The following is a 24,411-nucleotide window of genomic DNA, read 5'->3' on the forward strand; positions in this document are numbered from 1 at the left end:
TCTATAGTTGATAATGTAGAAGTGAGTTCTGGTGACTGAAACACTTTTGGGACACTCTTACTGATGCTGCTTCTCAACTTATTAATAGATGTGCAATATTACATAATACAGGCAGCTATGGCAGTCGTGTAGATTTAGTAGTGCCACTAAGTATTCTCATTGTTCGATGCGCACATGTTCACAATTTTTCCACACTGAAGCACATTATTCTGCCGAGGAATAAACTAATGTCAATACTGCAGTACGAAGAGTGTCTGCATTTGCATCCCATCCTGACCCAGTCAGTTTTCTGACAATGTCAGTTATGGTGTTCACCTTTTTGCTATCTTCTCTAAATGGTTCCTGAAATTAAGAGCCTGGTCTAAAATGACCGCCAAGTATTTTGGGTATGAGTTATATTCCAGAGGAACGTTTCCCATGACCACGTTTAATCTGCACTTTGCCTCACCTTTTTAAGACTGTAAGCATTTACCACGGTATTAAATGGTTTTGGCTTCAATCTCCAGTTCTTGAAATAGTCGCCCATTAAATGTTATTGTGTGGTCAGAGATCCTTCAAACTCTTCTAGCTTTCTCGTTTGATAAACTAGTGCTAGGTCGTCACTAAATTGTATCTTTTTAGCGCAAGTGTTAGGCATATCGCAGGTATAAATATTAAAAAGGGTTGGTGAAAACACAGAACCCTGCGGCAGTCCATCATTCAGCCTTCGCGATCTATTCCCTTTACCTCCAAGGAATATTTGAAATCGTCTTTTGCTGAGCTTAGTATGACTTAAATTAACCAACGTTTTACATGTTATGATTTCTGCAAATTTAAGTAGCAGGACTTGGCGTCATACGGTGGTAAATACGGTCTTAAGATCAACAAATGCTACTGCAGTCTTTAATTTGCACTCCTTCCGTGCATCGATGAAAGATATTAGTGCCAATACTTGATCACAGCAACTACCATTCTTTCGAAAACAGGCTTGATGCAGTGGAGATACTTTGTCAATTAATGGATGAAGTCTGTTTAGCAAAATTCTTTATAAATGATTTTAAGTAGTTATACGGGTCTGTGATATGATGCTTCGCTGCCATCTTACCAGCTTTTTTGACAGCTATTACCTTTGCAGCCCTAAATTTTGTTGGCAATTTTCCAGTGATCAGTATCATATTATATAGCTGTAACAGCCACTGCTAAGTTTTCAAGCCCGCGTTTTCGAGGAACTCTGGATACATTTCGTCGAAACCAGCCGCTTTGTTTGTACGCACACTTGGCAAAGCTTCCTCCAGCTCATCGGTTGTGAGCTCGCGTAAGAGCTATGGGGGACTAGCTACGAGCGTTTGGATCATAACCGTGTTTTCACAAGTCTAGTGCGGTTCTTGTTCGTAGTTTCTTTAGAGTTCTGCAATAAAAGTGTCGTAACCTCGTTTGGTGTCATTTTGTTTTGGCTACTCTCAGGCTTTGAATCTGAACTTAATTTTTTCATTAGGTGCCACGCTTTACGACTAGAAAGAATGAAGTCAAAGTATTCTGTAGCTTCTTGCCATTTCCTTCTTCTGTGGTCATTCAGAGCTTGAAGTTCTTCTGCTGTTTTATTTGAATGAGTAAGCTGATACTCCTCGTAGAGATCTGCACACTCGTAGGACTACCCTGGGATATACTATTTCCTGTGTCCTCCGGGTTCCGTTCATTTTGCTACCTCTTAGACAGTTTTAGCAAATCCATCGTAGTTCATATGGCCTGTCTGCATTTTATTTCTACTTTCTTTTTACGCATCATTAGTTATTTTTCTGCCCAAATACTAAAATTCATGTACAATTTTTGTGCCTCATTTCCTAATCTAGTTCCCTCAGCATCACCTGATGAGTATATTGCATCACCCTTGTTTTAATTTGTTGATGCACATCTTATAACTCCTTTTCACGACGTTATCCATTTCGTCCAACTGCTCTTCCAAGTCCTTTTCCATCTCTTAAAGAATTATATTGTCATCGGGAAACCTTATAGTTTTTATTTCTTCTCCCTGAACTTTAATTCCTTAGCCAAGTTTTTCTTCGGTTTCCTTTACTTCTTGCTCAAAGTACAGATTGAATGACATCAGGTACTGCGGCGGTGCAGTTTCTTTTTGTCCTTTACCTGCACCTACCTGTGAACCCGTGGAAGCAGATCGCCGGTAGGGAAGCCGAATAAATCCTACCGTATAGCAACTCGCACCAGGCTGCATATAACGTAACTATTCTAAAAAAAGGGAATAAGGCCGCGCGGAGTGGCCGAGAGGTTGGAGGCGTCATGTCACGGACTGAGCGGCCTCTCCCACGGTTCCTCCTGCCAATGACTCAACTACCAATCCTGTGAATGCTGTAATTATTAATGGGATTATTCCACCAGAAGTCTTCTCCTTCTTCAACAGGCTTTTTGCAGTTACCACAGCTGACTGGATACAATTATTTAAACACCCCATCGGCTTCTTCTTCTTTAGTATACGACAAGCAGTGTTCATTATTTGTTTGAAATTTATTCCACAACCCAATTTAAGTTTGGAACGCAGGAAGAACGTACTTCTACGGACCATCGGTATAACAGTTGTAAATTGTCGTAGCTGTGTTGCGAAAGTACCAAAACTCGAAGCGCTAATAGTAAGCACTGACCCTCAAGTCGTTACAGGCACTGAAAGCCGGCTAAAGCCGGACATACGTTCAGCCGAAGTTTTTGCAAAGGATCTAACGGTTTTCGTAAAGGAATGGAAAGAATAGACTAAACACGGTTGGCGGTGGCGTGTTTGTTGCTGTTAGAAGAAGTTAATCTCGTAGAGAAATTGAAGTGATACTTCCAGTGAGTTAGTATGGGTAGAGGTCATTCTCGGCAAGAAGAATATAATAATAATTGGATCATTTTACCGACCTCCCAACTCAGATGATACAGTTGCTGAAAGGTTCAAAGCTCGAGTCTGATTTCAAACAGGTACCCGACTCATAAAATTATAGTTGTTGGTGCCTTCAATTTACACTCATATGTTGGCGAAAATACGTGTTCAAATCCGGAGATAAGCATAAAACGTCTTTCGAAATTGTGCTAAACGCATTCTCTGAAAATTATTTCGAGCATTTAGTTCATTAGTCCACTCGAATAGTAAACACACTTGACCTTTTAGCAACAAATAATTCTGAGCTAATAACGAGCATCAAAACGGATACATGGATCAGTGAACACAACTTTGTCATAGCGAGACTGAATATTATAACTCTTAAATCCTCCCAAAATAAACGAAAAATATACTTAATCATAAAAGCAGACAAAAATTCACCCTATGCCTTCCAGAGAGACAATTTCCACTCCCTCCAAATTAACAATGTACCGGTAACTGTAGACCAGATATGGCTAAAATTCAAGGAAATAGTATCGATAGCAACCGAGAGTTGTATACTAAATAAATAAGCAGAGGACGGAGCTGATCCCTATTGGTACACAAAACGGTTACAACACTGTTGCAGAAACAACGAGAAAGCATGCCAAATTTAAACGCATGAAAATTTTCCAAGACTGGAACAGAAGCTCGAAATTTAACGCGGACTTCAATGCTAGATGCTTGTAACAGTTTTCACAACGAAATATTGTCTAGAAGCCTGGCAGAAAATCGAACGAGAATATGGTCGTCTGTAAAGTATGCTAGCGGCAAGATACAATCAATGCCTTCTCTGCGCAACAGCAATAGAAATACCATAGATGACAGTGTTGCTAAAGCAGAGATACTAAACACAGCATTCCCAAATTCCTTCACCAAAGGATGCGAAGTAAATCTTTCAGAAGTCTAATCAAGAACATCTGTCAACATTAGTAACTTAAAAGCAGATACTGTCGGAATAGTGAAGCAATTAAATCACCTAATAAAAGCAAGTCATCCGGTCCAGACTATATACCAATTAGGTTCCTTTCAGAGTATGCTGATGCAATAGCTCCATACCTAACAATCACATACAACTGCTCGCTGAACGAAAGATCGTACCCACAGACTGAAAAGTTGTAGTGATCCCACCAATATTCAAGAAAGGCAGTAGGAGTAATCCACTAAATTACAGGCCCATATCATTAAAGTCGATATGCAGAAGGATTTTGGAACATATATTGTGTTCAAATATTAAGTGCTAAGCAGTTTTGTGCTGTGAACTGATGAACCCCACATTCTCCCGCCCCTCCCCTCCCCTCTCCACCGCCTCCCTTGCCAAAAGAGGGAATTGATATTGGAACTGAGCAGAAGAGCATTATCCAGATTTCTGGAAGAAATGGTATGATACTGTGGGGCGATGCAGTCTCAATGTGGTTGGGGAATTTCACTAAGAGTGTCATACTGGACCACTTTTCCGAAATACAGGAAAGAGGGTTCAGTAATTTGCTTAGCAGTGTGCCCTATCTCGATACATACAGCTCTTCGATCCACTTATAGGGAGATCCAGTTTTATCCCGCTTTCGTAAGATATATTGCTATAAAAAGCATGCATTAATGTCCAGAATGTTAAGGATAATTATTGCTCTGCATGGTCGCTTCTTGATAGTGATAGAAATTACCCTGACAATGTATGTCATCCCAGTATTTACAAATTGTCCGCAGCTCGTGGTCGTGCGGTAGCGTTCTCGCTTCCCGCGCCCGGGTTCCCGGGTTCAGGGATTTTCTCTGCCTCGTGATGACTGGGTGTTGTGTGATGTCCTTAGGTTAGTTAGGTTTAAGTAGTTCTAAGTTCTAGAGGACTGATGACCATAGATGTTAAGCCCCATGGTGCTCAGAGCCATTTGAACCATTTACAAAACATCTGGTATCCATGGGCACTATAATTTCCAAGCCATTTCATTCCCTGTAAAACTCCATCACATTCCAAAATTCGATAGGCAGCACCCCAGTTATTCGATTCACGTTTACATCCTGGATGTTGAAAAGCCAGAAGATGTAGAAGACCATGAGCATACTGTGCAGAAGAAGGAAGTAAAACGTAAATTAGATGGACCCATTTACTTTTCCAAATTCACGGAAAGTACAACAAACGCATCAAACTGTTGTTAATCGCTGAGAGTGAGCAGCAACATTACATGCAGATCAAAAACACATCCCGCTAAGTTTCCTCTCAAATGATTAAAAACGAATTTAAATGATATTTTTGCTATAAGTGCCTCAATTCGTTTATACGAGCAAGTATCCTGAAGGGCACCTCATTGACTACTCGAGTCAGGAACCAGTACATTTGGAAATTCCTACCGAGGATAAAAAGTTCTTACAGTTCAAGAATGCCCATCGCCAGGAGCTAAGCCCCTCTTAGCTCCTGCAGCACATTGTGAAATTGATCCTTCTGCCTTCCATTCCACCTTCATAGATTGGCATGTGCCGTATGTGACAGCATATGACTCAAGTCGGAACATATTTGAATCTCACATCAGGAATAATCCTGCGAGATGGTTACTCACTGAGCTCAAAAACTTGCATGGGAAGTTGATCCCATTTATCACGACAATGGCCCCATGATCGACTCGGAGGAAAATGATGCCTTGCATGAGCAAGCAGTTGATTGTCATATTTGCAGGCTGCTGTTAGGTAGGATGTGAGAACTCCCCACAGAGACCATTTCCATCTAATGGGGGATTCCATTGTACGCATACAGCTTGAAATACCAACTTCCATGACACACACCCATATTTTCCCAAAGTCTGAAATGATAAGGGCGGTATCATTTCATTCTCCACTGAGAAGAACAATTCGTTTTCAAAGAAAATCATGCCAAGAACAACGCTCCATCGTCTAGACGCTCTTTTTCCACAAGCATCTCTTCAGAAACTTGCTGAGATGATGCACCAGAATGAAATGCATATAACAAGAACCATATATCCTAATTATGCTAAGTTTCAGCTTGTGATGAAGAAAGGAGTCTGCCCATATGGATACTTGGATTTGGTGGAAAGACTCAACGAAACCACATTGTTCAACATAACTGCGTTCTCCGCTTAACCAACAGGCACTGCCATAATGGATGAAGAGTATGAGCATGCGGTGAATGTTTGCCGGGAGCTTGGCATCCCTAATTTAGGAGAATATTCCAGATTATATGTGAACACAGATATACATCTGCTCAAGGATATCTTCGAGAAGTGCTGGAATTTATGCTTGGGCACATTCTTTCTGGATCCTGCCTTCTGTTTCACCGTGCCAGAGCTTTTGTAGGATGCAATATTAAGGAAAACACGCATCGAACTATTCGCTGATGTTGACAAGCTGCTCTTATTCGAACAAGGAATTCGTGGCAGACTCTTACAATGCGTGCACAGGTACGCCGAAGATAATTACTTGCAAATGAGTGAGGAAGAGTACAGGCCTTTTGATGATTTAAGTTACAATCTTTACCTCGATGTAAACAGCCTCTGTGGGTACATTATGCAACAAAGTCTATGATTTAGTGGGTTGCAATGGTTGCAGAGGAGGCAGTCGCACAGTTTGAAGGAAGAGATCAAGGAGTTGACTGAGTATGCTGGTGAGGTATGTATTTTGGAGGCAGAGCTGGAATATTCCACCCACTTGGGTGACGAGCATACTAACTTACCACTATGAAAAGGCCACCGAGTCCCTTGAAATGATTCCATCCTGAAGCTTTTGGCAACACTGGGGAACAAAGAAAATTATATTATCCACTACAGAACCTTCCATCAATGTCTCAGGTTTGGGATGGAACTTTTTAGTATCAACCATGTAATCTCGTTCACGTAACATCTCTGGTTGAAGGAATCCATTGATTTAAACAACGAACACAGGGCTCTCGCCATGCGTGACTTCCAAAAAGATTTTAACAAGTTAATGAACAATTCAGAGTTCCGAAAAACCACGAGTAATGTCAGAGAATACCGTGAAATTCATTTAGTTTACCGGTGAGCGTTATGGTCAAGAGAGTATGTCGCCATGCCAATTTCAAATGGGTCATCATCTTTAATGAAGGACTAGATGCTGCGAAGATGACCAAGGTTTCAGTGCAATTCATAAAGCCAGTCTATATCGGAATGTGAGTTCTGGACCTCTACAAACTTCAAATGCACCGCAGTCCATGTCAGATACTTAGGTACAATTAAGAAGAATTCGACACATCTGTCGATAGTCCTTTCGGAATAACACCTCAAAACAAGAAGGTTATCAGTCTAATGAAAGAAGAGGCGAATACTTCACAAATAGTGAAGCTTGTGGGGCTCACAACAAACATGTAATCTTACTGTCTAGATGCAAGCGCCTATCCGAGGCGGGATAGACGCGTGCATCATGAGGCCTCACGGGCTCTCACGATCGAGGATTACAAGAGGTGCCTCCTCGAGTGCGTTGGCGCAGCCCCACATATGGTGCGCCAGGTAATCTTTCGATCGAGAGGTCTTGAGGTACATACTGCAATGCAGCTGAACGTAGGGCTGTCCCATCATGACGACAAATGGTTCACCTTTGGGGATGTGATAAGCACCATAACATGATGACAGTTCATTTGAGTGATCGAGAATGTACCTGTGTATTACTTCAAAAATAGTTGACATGTGTGTATGTGTGTGGAGGGGGGAGAGGGGGTTCTGTAGAAATAGTTGGATTAACCGTTTGTCGTATTGGTGTGTGTGTTTCTTCATCTGGTAATGCTAATCCCCATATATATATTGAAAGATTCCCATGATTCCCGTCAAGACTCCTGACTCCTGGCATAGCGACGTCAGACGCAAGTTAACTGTATTGTTGTGGAGAAAACTATGCTTTTGCCTGCACTTGCTTAAAACCCTCTGGCAACGCTCGTATTTCTGCTTTACACAGCCCTCGTAATTTTTGTGGGTTTTCTTGTGTCAATACGGGTCCACAACCAGAGAAAAACCGACACTTGACATCGGCATTATTAAAAGAGGTAGTCATTTCAACTGGCCCTGAATGAAAATGGCGCAATGGATAACTGGGGAGGGGAGCTTCAGAGCGCTCCCTAGAGAACAGAGCGTGCCCTATTTTGCATGTTACTAGGCAAGGGGCTGGAGGGCTCACACGCTGATATGTGGGTCCCTGCATTCTATATCGTTTATTTTGAATGAATTCTTTTAACTTGATTGCTTTGTGATTTTTAGGGTGTGTTAAAGATTGATGACCATTCACAACCTGTGTTGTTGTTGTTGTGGTCTTCAGTCCAGGGACTGGTTTGATGCAGCTCTCCATGCTACTCTGTCCTATGCAAGCTTCTTCATCTCCCAGTACCTACTGCAACCTACATCTTTCTGAATCTGTTTAGTGTATTCATCTCTAGCTCTCCCTCTACGATTTTTACCCTCCACACTGCCCTCCAATACTAAATTGGTGATCCATTGATGCCTCAGAATATGTCCTACCAAGCGATCCCTTCTTCTAGTCAAGTTGTGCCACAAATTTCTGTTCTCCCCAATTCTATTCAAAACAACCTCATTAGTTATGTAATCGACCCATCTAATCTTCAGCATTCCTCTGTAGTACCACATTTCGAAAACTTCTACTCTCTTCTTGTCTAAACTATTTATCGTCCACATTTCACTCCCATACATGGCAACACTCCATACAAATACTTTCAGAAACGAATTCCTGACACTTAAATCTATTGTTGTGGTAGCAAACTCCAAATTCGGCGTATTGACACCAAATGTAGTGGATGGGCGCCAGGAGGTGCCGTATTAAAACTCGGCGAGAACTTTCCAAATGATTTATTCGTTTCCATTACAGAGCTTCGTTCACCTCGGTCCCCGTCACAGGCCCTGCATTGCTGAGGAAGTACCCCCAGCAGCCTGTGCAACGCAACGCTGTGTCGTGCCGGCCTTGTTCATCAGCTGTAGAGTTCCGATTAAGTCAGGATGGCTGCACCAGCAGCCGACTCAGCGGACACCGTCCCCATTGACACCACACTGCTCTGCCGGGAGCCGTAGGCCAGCCGCACTGCTGTTTCTTCCTTGGCTGTCGTAGCTGGAAATGCGGCGGCATCGACCGCCCACGTTCCGGGGTCCGAACCTGCAGCCCTCACCTTGTAAGTGTCCGGCGTGTGTCGGGATACGAGACGACTGTCAGCCGTAGCGATCCAAACAGTGGCCCCCCCTGGGTGGCTGCGGACCACGCATCGCCCTCAGAGGGTCGAACCAACGACCCGCCATAGACTGGGATGCTGTCGCCCCATCTGTTGCTGTGTGTAGCCTGCCAGTGTGACACACGCCACTGTCCAGGAGAGCTGCCACATTTGAATGAATCTCATTAGAAAACAACACCTATTTATACTCGACTGCACGCCTTGGTTTTGCTAAGTCAACAAGTCGATGCAGAGAGTGTCCGATGATATCTCACAAAGAATAAACAATCTGGCAAGTGAAATAAAAAGTGATATTATGAAAGAATTAGGCCGCACATTTGAACAAATCGATGATCGTCTGCAAGCCTTAGAACAGGGCAAGCGGAGTCACGATGCGGAATCAAAAGAGAGTGACGAACAGCTACTTAGGAATTTCCAAGCTCTGAGAGAAGAATGCCAAAGAGAATACCAGTAGGTACTCGCCAGGGTCCAGGAGGCGGAAACGCATTGTCCCACGTCTGTTAGCAACACAGTAGCGGACAACAGTCAAGCGATTCACGCACTCGAACAGCAAGTAGAACAATTGAAGCAGACTGGGGCGGAGGACAACAGACAAATACATGATAAGATTGCCGCAGTAGCGGACATCGTAGGCACGATGAAGGTGATGGAGAGCGATAACAATATTACACCGGTAGCGGTCGTAGAGACCGAAGAAGTGTGTTCGCTTCTTAGATTTCAGAAGCTACAGTTGGAAGTGAACAGGCAGCACGAAGCTGTAACAGGCGAATTACAAGAACGCGTGGCACATCTGGAAAGCCGCATGGGGTGTGATTCCGAACTCGCCAATAGCACTAAAAATAGCCGTACGAACAGTGCAGAGAGGGACTCCAGCCACGAGGGAGATTTTGACGATAGGGAAGAATGCATTTTGAGGGGCAGACATGAGAAAAATAGAAACATTCAAGGGCCTCGCCGGGAGGAAATGCGGGGATTTGATTTCAAACATTTACTTATGGTGAGAAAGTTTCAGATATTTCGAAATTCGCAAAAAGGAGTACATCCATGAGCATGGCTATAGCAATTTGAGTTCTGTCTTCCCCCCGACTGGGCAAGTTCACATGAGATAGAATATGTGTGGCTATTTGGAAGGCGAACCGGCGATTCGCATGAGGTCGGCAGCGCGTCACTGCAACTCCTCTCGGGAGTTTCGACAAGCCTTTCTGTCCGCCTATTGGTCGGAAGCGGCACAAGATAGGGTCAAGCATGGCATAATTATGCTGCCAAATTTGAACCAGTCTGGTTTCGGCAGCCCAGCACGCCTATTCGACCACATGCTGCAGGCAAATCAATTTCTATACAACCCATACGGGCCTGCGGAATTAATTAGGATATGCATCACCAAATTGCCGATGCACTTGCACCACGTCATTCTTGCGGGACGATGCAAAGAGGACGTGGAAACGTTTAAGACACGTCTCCAAGAGTTGGAATACAATACAGGAGAATGCCCGCCTAATCAGGCACAAAGTTATTACATGGCACAGCAACGCGACCGCATTGGGGCCTTAGCACTAATCAACTGCGTGATTGGTCGTCGCGACGCGAACGGAACAATAATCGGGACCGGCCATATAGAAACAGGGGTAACAGTCGCGAACACAGGTGGAACAACGGAAATGATCGAGGACAGGGACAAGATCGTGAACGCATCAGGTACGGCAACCAGAATCGATACTACGATGAACACGGTGGGAGTAGGATTGTAGGCGGAGCACCACATGATATTGGAATTCGGCCGGCCAACCCTAGACATAATGCAGCAAATGGAAATGAACAAAACCGGCAATGACAAATCATCAGCCCAGAAGGCGCCAAATCGTAACAAATGAGCGACATGGCAAATGAGTACATCGGGTATATAGAGAGGAAGGTGAGGATAAAGAATTGATTAGTTTACATTTGTGACATATACATTTTGAATAATATGTTGGTAAAAATAATGATAAAGATGTTTCTATGTGATTGATTGAAGTGATGTTTGTGTTTTTTTTTCTTTCCTTGTGCAATTAGGATTTAGGTTGGTTCAAATGTGAAGATAAAGGGTTTCTTTGTGAACGAGTGAAATGCTGTTTATGGTTTTTTTGTATAAATTGAAAAGAGTCGCTCCTGAAAGAAGCAAGATCTGTGTTGAATTAATGCAAAACTCAGGGGAATATCCGATCTGTGGGTATTATGGGTCTGGCAAACCCAGGTCCCCAGCTGTTAGTAGCCTTGTTTCCGATTATCTGATTTCAGTGCTACTATCTATATATTACTATTCTATATCTGTCAGTATAAATGAGGATCTCTTACTATAGTATGCGTGCTGTATGAATATTTTAAGACAGGAAAACTCTGAGAAAGGAATGAGTGAGTTTAGAATCTTGAAAACAGGATGCAATTATACGATTGTTTAAACAATGGCTTCCCAATATACGCTAATATGTTAATATTGATGATATATGTCTTTTTTGTTTCTTTATAGCTAAGTACGTAAAGTGCTGTCTGTGGATTTTGTAAGTAGAGTGATTCCCTTCAAGGTGAAAGAAGAGTTGTGGTTTGTGTAATTTACGTGGCCCTGAAATAGTATTATGGCAGTCAAATGACGAACAGTTTTCCAGCAAATGGAGAATGGAACGGAAATATGGATCCTTTTTGTAGTCTTGACTGATGTTGAGCCAGAGCCTGAAAAATTATTCTGCTTTAATACTTGTCCTAGAAAAGTGACGTTTATGTGTTTTGCTGATGCTGTGAGCATTACAGCTTACTGTTTTCGCTGGTGCGGGATGCACTGCAGCCTATATGAGTTGAACTGAAGAAATGTCCCTCTTGAAGGTAGAGGAAGATTAAATAATTTTGATTATGGGACTGAAGGAAAGCTCGGTTTAATGTAATAAGGATTAAGCAAAACATTTGTCATTTAAACTACAGGAGGATTCGGAGGTTTTGTGTCTGTTGTAAGTTCAGTATGTTAAGATGAAACTGTTTTACAGAATAGAGGAGACCACAATGTTGCCATTCATGAGAAATGAATCCAGAATAATCACCACAGGCGAAATAACTGATTTGGAAGCGAAAGGCAACTTAAAGAAGGAACGAAATTGACCAAATGGGAAAGAAAATGTAATATAACCTGTAGGATGAAAATATTTTTACCCTTCTCAGAGTCATCTGTGTGATTAATTCTCGTGATAACGTAATCTTAGATGAAATTGTCTTACTGTTTTATGTAGGAACATATGAGTATAATAAATGTATAATTGCGAGTCTCTTATCAGATGTGTGCTGGCCGTGCGGTTTAGGCGCTTCAGTCTGGAACCGCGTGACCGCTACGGTCGCAGTTTCGAATCCTGCCTCGGGCATGGCTGTGTGTGATGTCCTTAGGTTAGTTAGGTTTAATTAGTTCTAAGTTCTAGGCGACTGATGACCTCAGAAGTTAAGTCGCATAGTGCTCAGAACCATTTGAACCATTTGAACCGCCGGCCGAAGTGGCCGTGCGGTTAAAGGCGCTGCAGTCTGGAACGGCAAGACCGCTACGGTCGCAGGTTCGAATCCTGCCTCGGGCATGGATGTTTGTGATGTCCTTAGGTTAGTTAGGTTTAACTAGTTCTAAGTTCTAGGGGACTAATGACCTCAGCAGTTGAGTCCCATAGTGCTCAGAGCCATTTGAACCATTCGAACCATTTGAACCTTATCAGGTGTGTCAACTGGTATAAATGTTTTGGCGTGTAAATACCATTGTTCTTTTTACTGTGTATGTTTAAGGAAAGTTTCTCCATATTTATCATGTGACAAGACATATGCCGCAAGCGTCAGGAAGAGGACGAATTAGAACAATGTTGTAGTGGTATAAACAATGTGTTGAAGTAGCATTGAATAGCTTGTTGGATTAACTAGTACTGGATTGAAGTAGAATTTTGAGTAATACATGTTTATGGGTAGTTAGTTTGTAGTATAGACAACAGGTGTGCATGTCTGTGTGTGTAAATAACATGTGAACCCTATGCTGCCCTGACCTATACTTGCACAAGGCATAATCCTATTCATTTTAGTGAATTAACAAGTAGCATTTGATTTATTAAAACGCAAGTGAACCGCATTAGTGATGTAGATTTAGGTATTATATTGTCAGTTCATTTAATTTTTATTTTTATACTGTCAATTCATTTCACTTCTATTTTTTTATATTGTCAAGTCATTTAACCTTTATTTTTATATTGTCAATTCATGTAACTTTTTATTTTTTTATAAAAAAGAATAAGTCTCACTTTTGTTCTTAAAATTGTGAAAGACAATACTAAGCGGTATTATGTAGGACATTTTGTAATCACATAACTATGATGAACAATTTCTGTGAATGCAGTTGAGAATGTGAAAACGAACCAGCTAAACTCTTACGAGACAGCGGGAGCAGTGAGGAGGAGGACTAGTTGTAAACAGGCGGGTTCCCAGCAGGACACACTATCACCCGGGCGACTTCTGGAGCACGCTCGCCAACAAAAGAAGGGCTGAGGGGCAAACACTTTCCCTTGCACCCAGAGCTAATGGCCGGCCGCACCAGTGCAACCCTTCGTGGAGGCGATGACCTGAGATGGACGAGCGGTCCACCGCGCGGAAATACATCTGCTGGCAACGCACCATACGCACGCGACCGTGACGAGATGGCCGCGGTGAAACGACAGAAGACGAGGGATAAAGGGGCGTGGAGCCTTTTGACAGGTACTGTCCAGAGAAACTTGCAGACGTCAACGACGACTATCAACATTTCTTGGCGGAAGCCCATTGTCAAGCGACAGTAAATCATGGTTCGATGCTCTCTGGTCGCTAAGGGTGGCACAAAGAAGAGCCATTAAGTGTCATCCTTGCCCAGGAATATCAACCTGTCGCGTCATACGAGGATACCGCACGAATATGACAACACAAACATGGAACCAAATCGAGATGTACGTGACACGGGCCACCAAGAGAAACTTCATGAGAGGGCAGAGACAGCGAGATTGCACGCAACAGATGGACAAAAATCCCTACTGACAGCTGCGACGAACCCCCCCCCCCCCCTCTCACACTCCTGGAAATTGAAATAAGAACACCGTGAATTCATTGTCCCAGGAAGAGGAAACTTTATTGACACATTCCTGGGGTCAGATACATCACATGATCACACTGACAGAACCACAGGCACATAGACACAGGCAACAGAGCATGCACAATGTCGGCACTAGTACAGTGTATACCCACCTTTCGCAGCAATGCAGGCTGCTATTCTCCCATGGAGACGATCGTAGAGATGCTGGATGTAGTCCTGTGGAACGGCTTGCCATGCCATTTCCGACTGGCGCCTCAGTTGGACCAGCGTTCGTGCTGGACGTGCAGACCGCGTGAGACGACGCTTCATCCAGTCCCAAACACGCTCAATGGGGGACAGATCCGGAGATCTTGCTGGCCAGGGTAGTTGACTTACACCTTCTAGAGCACGTTGGGTGGCACGGGATACATGCGGACGTGCATTGTCCTGTTGGAACAGCAAGTTCCCTTGCCGGTCTAGGAATGGTAGAACGATGGGTTCGATGACGGTTTGGATGTACCGTGCACTATTCAGTGTCCCCTCGACGATCACCAGTGGTGTACGGCCAGTGTAGGAGATCGCTCCCCACACCATGATGCCGGGTGTTGGCCCTGTGTGCCTCGGTCGTATGCAGTCCTGATTGTGGCGCTCACCTGCACGGCGCCAAACACGCATACGACCATCATTGGCACCAAGGCAGAAGCGACTCTCATCGCTGAAGACGACACGTCTCCATTCGTCCCTCCATTCACGCCTGTCGCGACACCACTGGAGGCGGGCTGCACGATGTTGGGGCGTGAGCGGAAGACGGCCTAACGGTGTGTGGGACCGTAGCCCAGCTTCATGGAGACAGTTGCGAATGGTCCTCGCCGATACCCCAGGAGCAACAGTGTCCCTAATTTGCTGGGAAGTGGCGGTGCGGTCCCCTACGGCACTGCGTAGGATCCTACGGTCTTGGCGTGCATCCGTGCGTCGCTGCGGTCCGGTCCCAGGTCGACGGGCACGTGCACCTTCCGCCGACCACTGGCGACAACATCGATGTACTGTGGAGACCTCACGCCCCACGTGTTGAGCAATTCGGCGGTACGTCCACCCGGCCTCCCGCATGCCCACTATACGCCCTCGCTCAAAGTCCGTCAACTGCACATACGGTTCACGTCCACGCTGTCGCGGCATGCTACCAGTGTTAAAGGCTGCGATGGAGCTCCGTATGCCACGGCAAACTGGCTGACACTGACGGCGGCGGTGCACAAATGCTGCGCAGCTAGCGCCATTCGACGGCCAACACCGCGGTTCCTGGTGTGTCCGCTGTGCCGTGCGTGTGATCATTGCTTGTACAGCCCTCTCGCAGTGTCCGGAGCAAGTATGGTGGGTCTGACACACCGGTGTCAATGTGTTCTTTTTTCCATTTCCAGGAGTGTATATTGTGCCTCGGAACAATGGAACTACTGAGTGTGCCAGTGAACAGTGACTATACGGTTCTTAGTTCAATGCATACACATGCGTTTCTGTCAGAGAAACTTTGACTTGTGTGTTTTGCAGGGGTTCGATTTATTGGTGTTTATTAGACTGACTCTTGTATTTTGCAGGTGTTCTATTTATTGTTTCTTTTTAGACGTTGACTAGTGTACTTTCAGAGCTGTTTTATTGATCAATGTTTGTTCTTGTGTGATGTATTAGATTTGTGATATTTTGTTTTGTAAATTCATTCCTGTGGCATTGCTTCGTTTATCAGTCAGATAGCTATTCATTCTCATTGGACTGTGATCGATTAGCCTTTGCATGGGGCATATTTATAGTGAGGAACCCCATAAGGGTAACAATCACATAATTAATTGTAGTTTCAGTATAAAGACACAGTGATCATTGTTTTCTAACTAACTGAAATTGTAATGTTCTGTTTTATAATACTGATGTTATTTTCTAGTTTTTTTTATTGCTGTGGCACCTTTACTATTTCCATAAATTTTACTTGTTAATAAACAGTCATAAATTTTCCTGTGATCAGTTGGCTCTTGCAATGAGCAAATACTGGTGAACTCCATAAGTTTAACAACCAGAAATTGTTTTCATATTAATGACACTGGAACCATTGTTTTTACTTGCTGAGCGAATTAGGCCTACATTATCTTTTAAATAGGTGTCACAGATTGTTTTTTTTCTCTTTGAAATTGGTAGATTCTAAAGATTCGTTGAAATTATTGTGTTTTAGCAAGTAGCTGGTGACCTTTTGCCTTTTCTTTACATGTTTGGTTTAAGTTGGGTGTGAGAAGCCTGCTTGGGAATGTCCTAGCATGGCCAGAAAATTCCCTGCACGGTCTTTTCCCGGGGCACTGGGGTTATTAAAGGTCTCTGTTGGATTCCTTTCATGTTAATTTCTTAAATACGTTGTCATTTATGGCATAAATTCCTCTTCTAAATTTACTGTGGTGTTTCTGACTATCTGGGAGGAGACTGAGTAGTGGAACGTGTTACTTTTACACATAAACAAGAACGATCTGTCACACTACTACACTTTAAAACACAGTTTATATGTAATTCATGTCACACAGTCTCATATGGAACCTACATCTGCTTTCTTTTATATACTGTATATGATAAGATACTGTCATCCCCCTTCCCTTCTGTGTGAGAGGATGAATCAGCAAACGTGTTTCTAGTTGCTGGTAGCAGACAAGCCTGTCTGCTAGAGAACAGTAGGACCAACGTCGGAACAGGTAGCTACGCTTTCTAAAAGCAGAGAGGTTTCTATTCTTAGTATGGTCCTGTCCGTCCCGTGTCATGTTTTTATAGGAAGCCGCCTCTCTGGTCACTTCCGTTTGTATCTGTTAAGCACGCTCGGTAGGAGGCCAGGTCAGTCTGTCTGCGGCGAGCGTCTGAAGTGGTAAGATCTCCAGCTAAGCGCATGTCTGCTAAGTCTGTAGGACAATGGATTTCTTAAGTTCAGCCTAACTGAAAATTTAATCATCTTTATGTCAGGTTTAGCTCTAAAATATCTAATGTTGTCTTAAATTGCAACGCAGTGTAATTCGAGTGTGAAGTTCAGAATATATTCCGGTAGTTGCTTTGTCACTACTTTGTGAGTAAAGTGGAACCACGTGTTGATCAATAACTCTAACTAAGATCATCAATCTTAAATGCGAATGTGCCTGAGATTATAACGTCTCGTCTTGACAATATTTTTCAATATAGCAACTTTTCTTTATGTTCAACCCATGTGGGCTGTACTTTGTGAGACCAGTACCACATGCTTATACAACTATTTGACCCATCAGGTTAATATTAAGACGATAGTAACCAGTTCGAGGTTTTTCTTTTGTAAATTGCTTTTCGATCTAATTTATTTTAATTATCAAAATTATTGTGGAGTTACACTCTTTGTGTAAACCAAGTTGACCACGTGAAGCATGTGGTGTAATCATCAAAGTAGCCCTAAGCTATTCTTTTCGGGAAGATTTCACAGAGAGTTAGTATGAATTTAGTATACCAGTGTGTGGTAATTTCATGACGGACAGGATTGCGCTACGAACGTAACTTCTTTGGGTGAAAATTGAATTGGTTGGTTGTGGTTAATTTGCTCTTCGATATGTTTCAACGTTCTTCGTGTGTTATTTTATGAATGCAGTGTTGTATGTAGTCTCCCAATCTTGGCTCTCTATTTGATGTGTTCCGTAAGATTGCAAACTCACATTTTCACAATCCTAAATAAGGCACCAGTTTAGTTATGAATCAAGTTTGATATGCTGAAATTTTAACGGAAGAATGATCAATGTTAAAATAAATGTCCAAATATAAACTAATTTATTTCTTTTTATTTAAATTGTCTTTTATATATATATATATATATATATATATATATATATATATATATATATATATATCACCGGTTATCGTAAGATGAATACTAAAAGATTATAATTAATGTTAGTCTGGTTGGGAATTTGGTAAGCTAGACTGGATACCTGGTGAAACAGTTGCGCACATAACTCACAGCTTTTAACCCACTTTTATGGTCTTGAATATCAGCACCGCTTACACCCCAAATTAATGCAACAACATTACAAGTATTCCCTGTCAACATTGACAAAAGCTTTCTATAAGTTTACAAATGCTAGAAACGTAGGTTTGCCTTTCCTTAATCTATTTTCTAAGATAAGTCGTAGGGTCAGTATTGCCTCACGTGTTCCAACATTTCTACGGAATTAAACTGATCTTACCCAAGGTCGGCTTCTACCAGTTTTTCCATTCATCTGTAAAGAATTCATGTCAGAATTTCGCAGCCGTGGCTTATTAAACTGATAGTTCAGTAATTTTCACATCTGCCAACACCTGCTTTCTTTGGGATTGTTATTATTACATTCTTCTTGATGTCTGACGGTATTTCACCTGCCTCATACATCTTGCTCACCAGATGGTAGAGTTTTGTCAGGGCTGGCTCTCCCAAGGCTGTCAGTAGTTCTAATGGAATGTTGTCTACTCCCAGGGCCTTGTTTCGACTTAGGTCTTTCAGTGCACTGTCAAACTCTTCACACAGTATCGTATCTCCCATTTCATCTTCATCTACATCCTCTTCTATTTCTATAATATTGTCCTCAAGAACATCACCCTTGTATACACCCTCTATATATTTCTTCCACCTTTCTGCTTTCCCTTCTTTGCTTAGAACTTCGTTTCCATCTGAGCTCTTCATATTCATGGAAGTGGTTCTCTTTTCTCCAAAGGTATCTTTAATTTTCCTGTAGGCAATATCTATCTTACCTCTAGTCATTTACACCTCTACTTCCTTTCATTTGTCCTCTAGCCATCCCTGCTTAGCCATTTTGCACTTTCTGTCGATCTCATTTTTGAGACGTTTGTATTCCTTTTTGCCTGCTTCATTTACTGCATTTTTGTCTTTTCTCCATTCATCAATTAAATTCAATATCTCTTCGGTGACCCAAGGATTTTATTAGGCCTCGTCCTTTTATCTACTTGATCCTCTGCTGCCTTCACTATTTCATCTCTCAAAGCTACCCATTCCTCTTTACTGTATTTCTTTCCCCCATTCTTGAGAATCGTTCCTTAATTTTCTCCCTGAAACTCTCTACAACGTCTGGTTCTGTCAGTTTATCCAGGTCCCATCTCCTTAAATTCCCACCTTTTTCCAGTTTCTTCAGTTTTAATCTACAGTTCATAACCAATAGACTGTGGTCAGAGTCCACATCTGCCCCTGGAAATACAATTTAAAATCTGGTTCCTAAATCTCTGTCTTACCATTATATAATCTATCTGAAACCTGTCAGTATCTCCAGGCTTCTTCCATGTGTACAACCCCCTTTCATGATTCTTGAACCAAGTGTTAGCTATGATTAAGTTATGCTATGCTCTGTGCAAGTTCTACCAGGCGGCTTCCTCTTTCATTCCTTACCCCCATTCCATATTCACCTACTACGTTTCCTTCTCCTCCTTTTCCTACTATCGAATTCCAGTCACACATCACTTTTAAATTTTCATCTTCCTTCACTATCCGAATAATTTCTTTTATCTTATCATACATTTCATCAATCTCTTCGTCATCTGCGATGCTAATTGGTATATAAACTTGTACTACTGTAGTAGGTGTGGGCTTCGTATCTATCTTGGCCATGATAATTTGTTCACTATGCTGTTCGTAGTAGCTTACCCGCATTCCTATTTCTTATTCATTATTAAACAAACTCCTGCATTACCCCTATTTAGTTTTGTATTTATAATCCTGTATCCACCTGATCAGAAGTCTTGTTCCTCCTGCCACCGAACTTCACTCATTCCCACTATATCTAACTTGAACCTATTCATTTCCCTTTTTAAATTTTCTAACCTACCTGCCCGATTAAGGTGTCTGACGTTCCACCCTCTGATCCGTAAAACGCCAGTTTTCATTCTCCTGATAACAACATCCTCCTGAGTAGTCCCCACCCAGAGATCCGAATGGGGGACTATTTTACCTACAGAATATTTTACCCAAGAGGACGCCATCATCATTTAACTATACAGTAAAGCTGCATGCCCTCAGGAAAAACTACGGCTGTAGTTTCCCCTTGCTTTCAGCTGTATTCATAACCTATTTATTTTAAACATAATCGTTTGTCTTTACAGCAATTACAGTAAGTATACCAATCTACAGAGATTACATTTTTACAACTTATCGCTCAGCTATATTGTATGCTAATATGCACGCATATTATTGTTTTACAAGCAAGACGGAACTTCGTTTGGCCAAATGTATACCACGAAATTCTACCATTACTTTACATAGAAAATCCACTATGTGAGAAGAGGATAACGGGCAAACCGGGGACCAGATACATTAACACAGGGAGTCGAAGAAGTACAGTGGTGGGATGTCTGTTTTGTCGCTACTTGAAACTCGGGCCCTCCGTCAACGAACGATTGACCACGTGGAAATACAGTACACCCAGCTACAAAGGGAGTGGAAACGACAACTAATTTAACTATGCTGTAAGGCGGCAAATTAGTGTGAACGTTTGATGTTATAATTTGGCTATCCAATGCTCAACCACGTTCACTATTACTAGCATGGGGCAGACCACGTGTTCTAAGATCCCCTTCACGCAAAGAAAGATTTTTACAGTTCAATTTTTCGATCAAAATAAATCACTCGCCTTTGAATATACTGCTTTGGACTCGATTTGCGCGATAGAGTTTATACATTGGAACTATTGATGCGACTTTGCAGCTTGCGACACCACGTGGCTTTGTACAAAGGATGGGAGCCTGCTCTGTTTCCACACAGAATTTCCGAAATAAACGAGAAAGTAATCATTTCATTCATTTCCCTACATAATCTAAAACTGGAAATAAAAGAATTAGTTCAAATATTCAAATACCTCTCTTCCTGTGAACATCGAGTCATACGCACTGAGGGTGTGTCTGCTCACTTACACGTTTTCTGCAGAAATCCCAAAATATGGTGGGCACCTGGAGGTCTTCCTGGACCCTGGTGGAGGGGATGGTCGAACCACTTGGGTGTGACGAACCTCTCCACCCCAAATCTTATGATACTGGAACGTCTTTGAGTTCGACCTGCCTGTGCTGTATCTCTGATCCCCTACGCAGAAGTAAGGTTGGCACTACTATACTACAGAAATATTTCTGGTGTTTCCCAACTAGTATTTGGCCACGCTTTATGAAAGTTGGAAGTAGGATTAGGAAAGTTAACGTGCAGATTCACATTCAAGTACAAGAAATACATGATACACGACATATATAAATATGTATAATGAAGCCTAACGGATTCTCCATCCGTCCACATGGGGTTATGTTGCACCCGCGGCATCGGCTTTCTGTGTGCACACCAGGCGTGCATAGATTTCCGCCTAAACTGCTTAACATTAACTCTCGAAGGAGAGAATGTGAAGCTAGATTTCGAACGGGGGCCAGGCGAGACAGACGTCAGTGATCTGTTTAACCTTGATATAGAGGCGGGAGAATAGCCGCAAGATCTATTCACTTCCAAAGTAGGTCCCGACACAGAGACCACACAAAAGGACATAGATGCGTTAATAGTAGAAAGAACACGTCACACAGAATCGGAGCCAGACCAAGAACAATTGCGTAGGATTCTACGACAGAACAAGGCAGTATTTTCGGATAGAACGGGCACGATTCGTGATTTCACATACAAGTTCCACGTAAAATCGCATCGACAGTTCGCCGTACGACCTTATGGGATACCAGCGATATACAGCGATAGGGTGGATGCGGAAATCTAAGACATGTTGGCACAGGAAATCATAGAGGCGGCAGCTAGTACATGAAATAGCCCCCTTGTATGTGTGGCCCAAAAGAACGGATCGATTCGTCTCTGTCTAGACTCAAGAAAGATAAATACAATTATTGAGCCGGAGACGGACTGAACCGAATGTTTGGACGATCTCCTACGGAGATGCCATGGGGTGAAAGTGCTGGCCTCAGTTGACTTGCGAAAAAGCTTCTGGCAGGTGGAACTGGACACCTCCTGCAGAAAGTACACAGCCTTATTGTGCTTCGGGAGGTACTTCCAATTCCGAAAGTTGCCGTTTGGACTTTCCATCTCCTCGTCTGCATTTATACGGGCACTGAACACGGTGATACCCGATTCACTCCGGAAAAGAGTAACCCTGTACGTCGACGACGTACTAATTGCCGAAACGACCTGGCAAGAACACATCAAAGTTCTTGACGTTCTCCTCAAAGCGTTCAGCAAAAAAGGGGTTACTGTTAATTTAAATAAATACGATTTCGGAAGAACAGAATTACATTTTCTCGGACACATTGTATCAGCAGAAGGAATTCGGCCAGACCCGGAAAAAGTCAAAGCAATTCAAGACTTCCCTACGCCCAGGACGAAACGTTAGTTACGTAGTTTTCTGGTTCTCTGTAATTTCTCTAAAAAGTTCATAAAAATACAATCTATTGCCACTTCACGGCTGTGCACTCTCACAGGAAAGAAGACGGTCTGGAACTGGGACGAAGTCGTCCAGTCCGAATTCGAACAATTAAAGTCGTCACTGCTCACTGCCCCACTTCTTGCGCATCCTGACTTAAGGAGAGAATTCTGTCTGTGCACAGATAACTCATGGGCTGGATTGGGTGTAACTTTGTTCCAAGAATATGAACAGGACGGAACAATTATTCCAAGACCCATTGCTTTCGCCAGTCGCGTGTTAAAGAAGACTGAGAGGAATTACACTGTCACGGAGTTGGAGGCTTTGGCAGTCCTGTGTGCTTTCACAAAATTCGAATATTACCTGTTCGGGCGAATGACGAAGGTCTACACCGATCACAAAGCTCTCCAATTTCTAATGATCGCCAAGTTGACGCACGGCAGGCTACTGCGGTGGGCCCCGTACATGCAGCAGTACCGGTTCTAGGTCATTCACATTTCCGACCTGGAGAACGTCGTAGCAGACGCGCTATCCCGGAACCCCGTTGGTTTAGTGAATCGTGCAGATGATGAAATGATTGAGCACCGGTTTAACTGCCTGTACATTAGGCAGGCACCATTTGAAGTCACGGTCAGCAATGAAATCACTAACATTACCAGAGGCCAAGACCGCGACGAAATTTGGGGGCCAATTAAAATCCAGTTGCGGAATGAAAGAGCTTCCCCGTTGCACAAATACTCTTCGCTAAAGAAAGGTGTACTCTTCTTTAGGCAGAAGGAATTAGGGACCGATTGGCGTCTATGTGTGCTGGATTGGTTAACCAACAGGCGCATTTGTTATTACCATCTTACCCAGTTGGTGCATGTAAATGTTACGACAAGCTAAAGGAATTCGTGCACATCCCAGATATGAGCAGACGCATAAAACGCGTCCTCAGCAGATGTGGGACTTGCCAGAGGGCCAAGCCACCCACATACTCATCTAAAGCGCCACTGAACCTTATCATACCTAAAAGGTTAAAGGAGATGGCCGCCACATTTTTATTCGGGCCACTGCCCAAGTCAATTAATGGATATCGGTACGTATTGGTGACTATTGAACTCGTCTCGAAATTTGTAACTTTCACCCCACTACCGAAGGCAACAGCAAAGACTGTCGTGGCAGCTTTTGTGCGGCACTTCCTTCGAGAAGTGGGGCATGCTCGAAAAGTCATTTCTGAAAATGGAGTGCAGTTTAGATCCAGAATATGGAAATGTACTCTGGCGAGACAGGGTATTTCTCCAATCTTTATATCCAGATACAAGCCAAAGACGAACCCTGCAAAAGGGCCATAAAAGAGTTAGAAAATCTATGCCAAATTCGCTGCCATAAGCATCACAGAGAATTGGCGATGTACCTGAGTGACTTTCAGGACATTATAAATAGCACGCCACAAGGTTCAACAGGATATAGCCCTGTGACAGTGCTCGGAAATGAGCCTTCCCCGGATAGAGTAAGAGAATTAATCGAATTTCCACCCGTGAGGAGACAACGACACTCCCACATAGTGCGACAAGTCATGGGACGAATGACAATGGAAGCGGAAGGTCGACAGGGACGGCACAAAGGGCCATTGAGAAAAATCCATCTCCAGAGAGGTACGAAAGTACTTGTAAGATTCTATAGGTTGTCAAAGAAACACCGACACCTATGATGTAAGTTTTTTTAATTTGTATGCGGAACCATTTCGTGTACAATGCGTCGTACACCCGAACGCGGTGCAGATAGAAACAATACTGACGAGGAAGAGTCACAGGTTGCACAACATCACGAACATTAAGCTGTGGATAGCATTAAGGTAATAATG

Source organism: Schistocerca americana, chromosome 2 (assembly GCF_021461395.2).
Source record: "Schistocerca americana isolate TAMUIC-IGC-003095 chromosome 2, iqSchAmer2.1, whole genome shotgun sequence".
Classification (NCBI taxonomy): Eukaryota; Metazoa; Arthropoda; class Insecta; order Orthoptera; family Acrididae; genus Schistocerca; species Schistocerca americana.